Source organism: Crocuta crocuta, unplaced genomic scaffold (assembly GCF_008692635.1).
Source record: "Crocuta crocuta isolate KB4526 unplaced genomic scaffold, BGI_CrCroc_1.0 scaffold77, whole genome shotgun sequence".
Taxonomy (NCBI): domain Eukaryota; kingdom Metazoa; phylum Chordata; class Mammalia; order Carnivora; family Hyaenidae; genus Crocuta; species Crocuta crocuta.
The window spans coordinates 553,782-564,393 of record NW_027532172.1 but is presented as its reverse complement, the minus strand read 5'-3'; the positions used below and the strand labels follow the sequence as shown (position 1 = coordinate 564,393).

At 49.9% G+C, this 10,612-nt stretch overlaps 1 long non-coding RNA gene across 1 annotated transcript; it reads right to left on the bottom strand.

Moving 5' to 3' along the window:
- Positions 1-6,768: 6,768 nt before the first annotated feature.
- Positions 6,769-10,557, bottom strand: LOC144242413 (uncharacterized). The gene is made up of 3 exons (XR_013338337.1): positions 10,424-10,557; positions 9,250-9,571; positions 6,769-7,015 (listed from the first exon to the last, which is right to left on the bottom strand). It is a non-coding gene; the product is annotated as an uncharacterized LOC144242413 (long non-coding RNA).
- Between the last annotated feature and the right edge of the window lie 55 nt (positions 10,558-10,612).

The window sequence follows — 10,612 nt, the reverse complement described above, 5'->3', positions numbered from 1 at the left end:
CATGTCTTCATCTGTGATCTGGGGACAGTGAAGGAGAGAGCCGTGACAAGTGCCTATAACCTGCCTCACATGTGGCAGACATTCATAAGTGGTATTATTTTTGTTGCTGTTGTTACTTTTTTGAAACCTGTTTTTTAACTTTTAATTTTTAATTTTAGAGTTTGAGCATGAGCAGGTGAGAGTGGCATAGGGGGAGAGAGAGAGAATCCCAAGCAGGCTCCATGCTGTCAGTGCAGAGCCCGACATGGGGATTGATCCCACGACCCTGGGATCATGACCTGAGCTGAAATCAAGAGTTGGATGCTCAACCAACTGAGCCACCCAGGCGCACCTGTCATTAGTTTTATTAAAAGACCTCAGGGCACCTGGGTGGCCCAGTCGGTTAAGTGTCCAACTTCGGCTCAGGTCATGATCTCATAGTCCATGGGTTTGAGCTCCGCATTGGGCTCTGTGCTGACAGCTCAGAGCCTGGAGCCTGCTTTGGATTCTGTGCCTCCCTCTCTGCCCCTCCCCCCCATTGCTCTCTGTCTCTCTCTGTCTCCCAAAATAAGAAATTTGAAAAAAAAGTTTTTTTTAAGACCTCCTTGATGGGGTTTTGTGAAGCTTAAGTGAGATAGTGTCGTAGCCTGCTCAGGCCGCCGTGACAGAATGTCACAGACTGCGCGGCTTAAATGATGAATGGTTCTGGAGGCCGGGAGTCCCAGATCAAGGTGCTGGTATGGTTGGGTCTTGGGAGACCTTTCTCCTTGGCTTGCAAGTGGCTGCCTTCTTGCCGTGTACTCACATGACCTGTCTTCTGTGCACACACCTGTACATCTCTCTTCTTACATGGACACCAGCCATATGGGATCAGGGGCCTACCCATAGGACCTCAGTTAACCTCAGTTACCCCTTTCAAGGACTTATCCCCACAGGGAGGGGTTAACCCCCACTCTGGGGGTTAAAGCTTTAACATGAATTTTTATTTATTTATTTATTAAAAAAATGTTTTAAAATGTTTTTATTTATTTCTGAGAGAGAGAGAGAGAGACAGCACGAGCAGGGGAGGGTCAGAGAGAGAGGGAGACACAGAATCCGAAACAGGCTCCAGGCTCTGAGCTGTCAGCACAGAGCCCGATGTGGGACTTGAACCCACAAACCGTGAGATCATGACCTGAGCCGAAGTCGGACGCTTAACTGACTGAGCCACCCAGGCACCCCTTTAACATGAATTTTTAGAGGACGCAGCTCATCCAAAGCAGATGGGCCAAAGGTCTGCCCTATAGTAGAAATTCAGTAGCTCTTAATCCGTGTCCTTGGCTAAGAGTGTACTTCAGAGAACTCCCCGTGGTCCAGGAAAGCTGACCCCGACAATGGGTACAGACGGACTTGGCTTCCTAATGTTCCATAGTGACGTATTTGCATGTAAGGGGGGCGGTGGCTTTGACCACAGCATCTCAGACTTGGATGTCCCCACGAATCCCCTAGGGGTCTTGGCAAGGTGTGGATTTGGCATGGCAAGGGGGCGCCGCCGGCGGAGGTTCCACATGTGGCTATTTCTGTTTCCATCTCAGTGGACCTCAGATTAAAAACCCAACCCCTGAGTCAAATGAGTAGCTCCATTTCAAGTGCATTTCATTGCACAAACCTCGAGTGGGGCAGCCGCGTCTAAGAGAGAGTGGCAAGCTTTCCTTGTCCGGCGCCTGCACGACTCGCCTTTGCGGCAGCTGTAAGATGTAGTGTCTTACAGTTCGGGCGGTCAGACGTCCAAAATGGGTGTCACCGGGCTAGATCAGGTTGTTGGCAGAGCTGGGTTCTTCTGGAGGCTCCAGAGGAGAATCTGTTTCCTTGCCTTGCCTGTAGCTTCCAGAGGCTGTCCGCATTCTTGGTCCGTGGCCCCGTCCCTTCCTCCAGCATCCAGGCCGGCAGTGGCTGCTCATGTCTCTGGCAGGATGCCATCTCGCTCTGATTTCTGCTTCCTCTTTCCCCATTTAAGGACCCCTGTGATTACGTCGGGCCCACCCACTGGGATCATCCAGCATAATCTCCCTCTCTTAAGGGCAGCTGATTAGCACCCTTCCTTCCATCTGCAGCCTTAATTCCTTCTTACCGTGTATCACAGTTTGTTTACAGGTTCCGAGCTCCCTGTGACGGCCAGCATCTCTCTGGCGGGGGTTGGGGGGGGGGTTGATGTTATCTGGCCTGACACTGGGCCAGACAGCAAATACTTCAGGCTGCGCGGGACTGCACAGTCTCTTTCTCAACCATGCCACTCTGCCTTTGTAGTGTGAAAACAGGCACAGACAGCACACACACAAACAGGCCTGGCTGTGTGGCTTCTTCTGTCGTCTTTAAACTCTTACGGAAAATCCTAAACATGCACAAAGGTAGACCCGTGCTGTGATTTCGCATGTACCTGTCAGGCAGTGGTTTTTATTTTATTTTTTAACACTTTTTTTGAAGTTTATTTGTTTTGAGAGAGATAGAGAACGAGTGGGGGAGGGGCAGGGAGAGAGGGATCAGAGGATTAGAAGGGGGTTTTTGCCGACAGCAGAGAGCCTGACAGTGGGGCTGGAAACCATGATCTGAGCTGAAGTCGGACGCCTAACCCACTGAGCCACCCAGGCACCCCAGGCCATGGTTTTTACTTATTTATTTTTTTAATGTTTATTTTTGAGAGAGAAAGAGAGAGAGAGAGTACGAGCAGGGGGAGGGGCAGAGAGAGAGGGAGACACAGAATCCAAAGCAGGCTTCAGGCTCTGAGCCGTCAGCACAGAGCCCGATGTGGGGCTCAAACCCACGAACCACGAGATCATGACCAGAGCCGAAGTTGGATGCTTAACCCACTGAGCCTCCCAGGCGTCCCAGGCCGTGGTTGTTATTTATTTATTTTTAATGTTTATTCATTTTCAAGAGAGACAGAAGTCTCGAGACAGGTGGGGGAGGGGCAGAGACAGAGACGAAGACCCAGAATCTGAAACAGGCTCTGAGCTGTCAGCACAGAGCCTGACGCAGGGCTTGAACCCACAAACCATGAGATCATGACCTGAGCAGAAGCCAGATGCTTAACTGACTGAACCACCCAGGTGCCCCAGGGCGTGGTTTTTAAATCTTATTTTATATTTTGCTGTACTTGACTGTCTACACCAAACATTACTCTTGTAATCAGGAAGAAGAAAAACGCACAAAGATGTACACATCAGAGCATCTAGGAAATGTGAGGAAAACTGCCACCACGTTTTGAGGTTAAAAAGGAAAAAGGCACAGATAGAGCTTCTGGAACTTTCGTCCTTTCCTGCAGTCCTCTTCCGTGGCCCTGGGAATTAGGCACAGCTCGGGGTGTTCTTAGGGGAAGAGGCAGGTCCAGGCAGAGGGGCTGTTGGTCAGACCCTTTTCAAATAGGACATCTGCTTGCTCATGTCTCCAGAACTGTCCTTGTGAAACTACAGAGTGAGGGAAGAGAATCTCATGCCAGCGGTTTGATGCAAGAGTCCAGTTCTGAGGTTCACTTTAAGACAAATGAACTGTGGGGGCGCCTGGGTGGCTCAGTCGGTTAAGTGTCCGACTTCACCTCAGGTCATGATCTCGTGGTTCGTGGGTTTGAGCCCCGCATCAGGCTCTGTGCTGACAGCTAGCTCAGAGCCTGAAGCCTGTTTCAGATCCTGTGTCTCCCTCTCTTTCTGACCCTCCCCTGTTCATGCTGTCTTTCTCTCTCAGAAATAAATAAAACATTAAAAATTTAAAAAAAAAGACAAATGAACTGTGTAGTTGCCTGGATGATGCGGGGAGGGAGTCCCCCACTCCCGCCCTGGCTCTTGGGGAGGGGGAGTGGTGCAGTTGGGGGACAGATGGTCCCCCGATTTTACCCCTTTGCATCAAAATTTTACTCTCACTTGGGAGTCTGCGGGCCTCAGCAGCCTTGGAGAGGACACTGCAGGTTCCGGAAAGGCCTGGAGGAATCTTGATAAACAGCTTGGTCTTGTGCCTATGTGTCTGTATGCACGTGTGTGTAAGAGAGAGCTGCGTGTGCACAGGCGTGTGTTGTCTGATGCGTGGGGGTCTGTGTATGGCATGTGTCGTGTGCGCCCGTGGCACGCACGATGGGTGTGGTGCGTCGCGCATGGTGTGTGATGCGCGCGTAGCACACGCGTGGGACGTGTTGTAGGAGCTGTGTGTGTACACGTGGCTCGTGTGGTGTGACGTTGTGTGTGGGCTGCAGGTGCGTGTACTGTGCCCGTGGGCAGTGCGTTGCATGTTACGTGCCCCGTGGGTGAGGTGTGCGTGTAGTGGTGTGTGTGGTGTGTCAGAGGCNTGTGCACAGGCGTGTGTTGTCTGATGCGTGGGGGTCTGTGTATGGCATGTGTCGTGTGCGCCCGTGGCACGCACGATGGGTGTGGTGCGTCGCGCATGGTGTGTGATGCGCGCGTAGCACACGCGTGGGACGTGTTGTAGGAGCTGTGTGTGTACACGTGGCTCGTGTGGTGTGACGTGTGTGGGCTGCAGGTGCGTGTACTGTGCCCGTGGGCAGTGCATTGCATGTTACGTGCCCCGTGGGTGAGCTGTGCGTGTAGTGGTGTGTGTGGTGTGTCAGAGGTGGCAGTGGGGCTCTTTCTTAAACTGCACTTGACCTCTCACCGCGTGAGCAGAAGTGCAGAGCCCTTCCGCCAGGCCTTTTGAGGCGTCACCTCTAGACTTTGGCGCAACAAGGGGTGTCCAAAGCATTGCTGTCATCCCGTTTTCCTCATTGAGGCGGTCCAGGGAAGTGACATGCCCAAGGTCCCTTGGGTCCCCAGCAGTNTCAGTTTGTTCTTGGCATTCAAGAGTCTCTCATGGTTTGCCTCTCTCCCCCTCCCCCACTATTTTTCCCCTTCTTCTCCCCCATGGTCCTCCGTCAAGTTCCTCCTAATCCTCCTATACGTGCAAACATATGGTATCTGTCCTTCACTGCCTGACTTATTTCACTCAGCATAACACCCTTGGAGGTCTTTTTTTTAAAAAAGAAAAGGCAAGGAGTGTCTGGGTGGCTCAGGTCATGATCTCCAGGTTCGTGGGTTCGAGCCCCGTGTCGGGCTCTGTGCTGACAGCTCAGAACCTGGAGCCTGCCTCAGATTCTGTCTCCGCCTCTCTCTGCCCCTCCCCTGCTCGCGTTGTCTGTCTGTCTGTCTGTCTCAAATGTAAACATTAAATTTTTTTTTAAATAAAAAGAAGGCAAGAATGATTTTATGTCTATAAACCAAAAGCAGGCAAAATCGGTTTTACAGTTTCACAAGTGTATTTACCCGGTCCGTCTTCTGAAGAATTAAAGGGAAATGAAAGAGATCTAAAGGAGTGTTCCCTGCAGCTACTAGAAAAAAGCATGGGCAGCAGTGGAAAAGTGGAATCAAAAGAGAGACAGATTGATCCTTTATTTTCTTCGTGCCTAAGTGTATGTGTTAAGAATATGTGCACTGTGTTGTTTTTCTGTATGAGTACTTGTTACCCTGCACTTAGATGAAGGTCCGCGTAATGAAGAAGGTAATTAAAGCTTAAAAGAAAATAAGCTGCCTGGACATGTGTGCCGCAGGTCGGAGGAGCGAACTGTCAGCAAGCGAGAAGGATGAGACAGGGCATGGGTTCAGGAGAGGACGGAAGCACTGGACACTCATGGCCAAAGACAAACAACGAGGCCGAAGGGGTGGAGGAGTTAAGAAGCATGGTTCCGAATCAGAAGGATCCAGCTTGGAATTCCCAGCTGCACCATAGGTGAAGTGGCTGTGTGTGAGTCGCCTATTTGATTTTTTTAAATGTTTGTTTATTTTTGAGAGAGAGAGAGAGAGACACAGAGCACAAGTGGGGGAGGGGCAGAGAGAGATGGAGACCCAGAATCCGAAGCAGGCTCCAGGCTCTGTGTTGAGCTGTCTGCACAGAGCCCGACATGGGCCTTGAACCCATGAACCGTGAGATCATGAGCTGAGCCAAAGTCAGACGCTACTGAGCCACCCAGGCGCCCCTCTCCTTACTGTTTAAGCTCAGGATGACATTAGCAATCCCGTCTCTGTTAGCTAGCACTGAGTAACAAATGACCTCAGTACTAAGTGGCTTAGAAACCTCTACTATCGAGTCACAGTTCTTCAGGCAGGAAATTGGCTGGGGCACAGTGAAGCTGGCTCTGAGCCCCAAGGGCTTCTCCGCTCACATGCCTGGCACCTCACCCAAGATGTCCCAGCCTGCTGGGATTAGGCATATGGGGCTCCGTGTTCTTAGTCACCAGGAACCTTGTTCTCCTTCCTAGAGGCCCTGGGTCACTGGCTCTTGCCAAGTTACCTTCTAGCACAGTCACTAGGTTGTAACAAGGCAGCTCTGTGCTCCCAGGACTGCAAAGGTGGATGCTGCCTTTCTGGTAGCTTCCTTTTCGTGGCTGAATAATATTCCAGTGCCCGGATGTATGTTTCATCTATCTCTTCACCATCTGATGGGCAGTCGGTGTTTGTATCTTGTGCCTATTAGTAGTCCTGCTGTGGACATTTACCTGTACGAGTGTGTGAGTGTAGGATTTCGGTGTTCTTGGGGAGATTGAGGAGTGGGTTGGATGGTGACTGCTAGACCTTCTTAAAGCTTTAACCTAGACCAGGCAGAGCGTGGTTCCACTGCATTCTCTAGAACAAATTGTAGCGCCCACCCTCCCATGCCTTGCCACCAAGAGTCAAGAGGAGGGGCTGACACAGGGGCCTGACTATCCAAAGGGGTTCATCTGGGTCCTCCCTCATATAAAGCCCTCAGTGTGGAACCGGACACGTACTAGGGACTCAATAAATGTTATTCTCTTTATTATTAAGGATCATTCAAAACTGGGGCAGTGGGCAGAACACAGACTGTTGGGATTTAGATGGACATCCATCAGGAGGCCTGATAGCAAATCGGTGTTCAGGATTGTGGAGATTATGGGCACGCTTCCGATTAGCTTGTATCCGAGTCTGAAGATGAAGGCTAGAGGCTACTTTAGGTCAGAATAACCCCAGCACTGGATGGGATGACAAGGAGACACCACATCTTCATTCTAGAAAATGGGGAACTTCGGGCACAAATGTCAGAAGAAAAACCACCTGTCATTCTGCCTGTCAGAGATAACGGCTGTAAACATTGTGGCTTCTTTCCTTCCAAGGTTTTTTTCTGTGCATCATGTGCATGAAGTACACAGGTTTTTATAAAACCAAAATTAAGATCGTAATGTGTATAGTTTATATATTGCATTTTAACATTTAATTTGACATCGGGAGCATTCCATGTTGTTCAACACTGATTTCAGTGGCTAGATTATCTGTCATCGGTCTGTATATCTTTTTATGTATTTGAAAGTGTCATGTACAGCATGGTAAATTTCTACATGTTGCATATATCATAAAACAAGACCACTACCCAGGTGGAATTAGAGAATGTTGTGATCCCTTCCTGTCCATAACCTTCCCATTTGCACGAATCGACCCCTCATTTATTTACACACTTTCCTTTTAGTGAACGCTTGCTTTGCTTCTCATTGTTTTCCTGTATAGACGATGCTGGCCTCAACTTCCCCATATGTACACGTTTGTTTACATCTGATTGCTTTCTTTGGATACATTTCTAGAAGTTGAGGGATACTGGGTCAGAGGGTATGAATATATGGAATGCTGTCCATCTTTTTTAGTATTCCTGTCCACCATGGCTTTGCCCTCCCTGTTCCTGTTTCCACGCTCAGACCGTACAATTATGGTGTATTACTGGGTCCCCAACCTGAAACAGCCTGTGCTTGGCTTCAAAACCCTCCAGAGCAGGCTTTGTGCTATTAACGTGCCTTTGTATATCCCTCTACTTGGAGCCATGGTGCAATTGAGTTCTCTCGTTTGTCTTTGAAGCCCTTGCTGAAAGCAGTGACCTTTCAGGGGACCGTTCAAAACCAACTGCAATTGGTTTCACTTTTAGAGTAAACAGGACTTGCCGCAAAGCCAAGCAGAACTCTGAGGCCCATATCTGGGTACTTCTGAGATCATCGATAGGGTTGGAGGAGCTAACAAGTGAGAGCGTTTTTTAAAAAATCCCCGCCAGCTGTTAAATTCAGAATGAACGAAGGGGTCCAAGCAGGGTGGTGGTTTACTTACAGTCATGTTTCCTATTATTCACCAAAGGCCTCACATCACTTTATTGGGGTAAGTCCAATAACTTTAAATTGGGCAGCTCCCGGGGGTGTAGGTGTCTAAAGCGGGCACAGCCTCCTTTCACTGCAGGAATGAGTCGGCCGGGCGAGCCCCTGATGTTATTACTTGGCCACCGTGTGGCATTTCTGTGGAAGACTGGACCTCGGTAGTTGTGTGAGCAGGCCTGCTCACGGCTTCCTTCTGTGATGTCCTGGCTTATCCGGCTTGGGCCATGACAGTAAAACGAGTTCGCTCCCTTTACCGCCAAGCTTGGCGGAGGATGCTCCATACTCAGGCTCCTAAAACTACCTTTGCTAGGTGAACCGTAGTATCTTTCCTGGACCTAAGAGAAGCTAACGTTTTCAAGACTACCATGGAGTGGCGATCAAATTTTTACTGCTACATATATGTTAAATGTGGAATAAAACTATATATTCATCTGCGTGTCTGTGTGCATCCTAATGTGTATATACTATTATACTTAATATTTCATTCATTTGTTAAATATTTATGGAGCCCCACCGTGTGTCACATCTATGGAACTGATCAGAATACCTCTGTCTGGGTGTGTGTATGCAGCTGTCCGGTATTGGTGAGATGTTCATTCACTTATTTCACAAACATATAATAAGCAATGTTCTAATGTGGACACTGAGTGGAGTCGGTGCCCTTGCAGAACCCAAGTTGTCTTAATGTTGCTTCCTAGTTTTATTTTGTATTATTTTTTAAATGTTTATTTCTGAGAGAGACAGCATGAGCAGGGGAGGGTCAGAGCGAGAGAGGGAGACACAGAATCCGAGGCAGGCTCCAGGCTCTGAGCTGTCAGCACAGAGCCCGATGTGGGGCTTGAACCCACGAGTCATGAGACCATGACCTGAGCTGAAGTCAGACACCCAACCGGCTGAGCCACCCAGGCGCCCCAACTTCCCAATTTTAAAAAGGGCAGGTAAGTTGAGTGCTTTCCAATTTTTTCCTTAAGTGACCTGGCCCATGCAAAACAAATCGCTTATGTCTATGTGGTCCTTGATTAAAAAAATAAGATACTGTACATCTGAGTGAGAAATGGGAAGAAAGGCAGGACCAGAATATGCTTGGGGGACAGCTAATTTATTTTGCTTACCTGAGGCGAGATAAAGAGTATCTCCAAATGGGCTGATTTCCAACCTGGACCATGTGCACAAAGCGCCTCATTCGAGGAGGGAGAGGGGGTAAATTAAAAAGAAGTTTTCTGCCCATGTTTATTTTCTCCCACAAGGGTGATGTAAAACTTTTCACATGTGCAGAAGGAGGCAGCCACAACCACGTGCAGAAACAGCCGCTTTTGCAAATAAAAACGCTTCCCAGAAGCATGACAAATGCAAGTGTAACAGGTGTAGCACAGCTCCAAGGCGCGTGTGCGGTTCTCATCAGCTGCCTCACTCCTGTTTTAAATCTAGGTCTTCCTGGAACAACAAAAAAAGTTATTTCTCTGGAGGCTGTGGCTAATAATCCACTCAGCCTGTCTTTTCACCCCTTCTTATAACAGTGTTTCTAACAGGGCTTCCAGACTCCGGGGGTGCGGGGGAGGGGGTAGGAGCGCGCACTGGAGAGCGAGCAGAGAGCAGGGGAAAAAGGCAGTAAAGTGGATATGAGGAAGGAGACTCCCTAGACTTGACATTTAATTCTTGGTTTGACCTGTAACTCTAGGTGACCTCGGGCTTCAATTTCTTCCTTTGTGAAATGTCGCTCAGATAATGAGGGTTTCATTTTTCCAGCATCTCCACGCAAAGCAGGGTGGGTCTTTTAAACCAGTGGTTCTCAACATGGGGGGACGTTCTGCCCGCCAGGGGCCCTCTGGCAATGACTGGACATTTTTGGTTGACCTGACTTGAGTGCTCCTGGCGTTTAGTGGGTAGAAACCCAGAATGCCGAATATCCTAAAATGCACAGGACGGCCCCTATAACAGTGATCCGGCCGCAAACGTCATTGGTGCCCAGGATGAGAACCCCTGGTGTTGACACACGTTTGCAACGTTGGGGTCGGTGGGCTCACGGGGCTGGCTTTAGGGCTTTCCTAGCTGGGGCGACGGCTCCCCCGAGAGGCGCTTCGCTGTCTCATGTGTTGGTGATCACAGCACGCGAAGCACTGCAGACCCCCGCCCTTTGAGGGGTGGGGGCGTCCCTACGCGCCTCTAAGATGACCCTTCCGCGCGCATTATCGCAACGTGGACTTGTCTCCAGGAACGGCGATCGAGGGGCTAGGGACCCCAGTCTAGGAAAACTTGGCAACTTCTCCCGCCCGCGACTCCCGTCACCTCTTTCGGTACGGGGAAGACCTTTCTCCCCAATGAGTTCTTCCGCCGCCAACCCTGAGGCGGCCGCCTTAAGTGCCCAGGTTCAAGGACGGCGCGCAGCGCTAGTTTCCGTCGGAAACCTCAGCTCCCCACGTNCGCCCCCCCCCCGCGCCCCCCCCCGCCCCATCCCCCAACCTCCTCAGCGTGGCG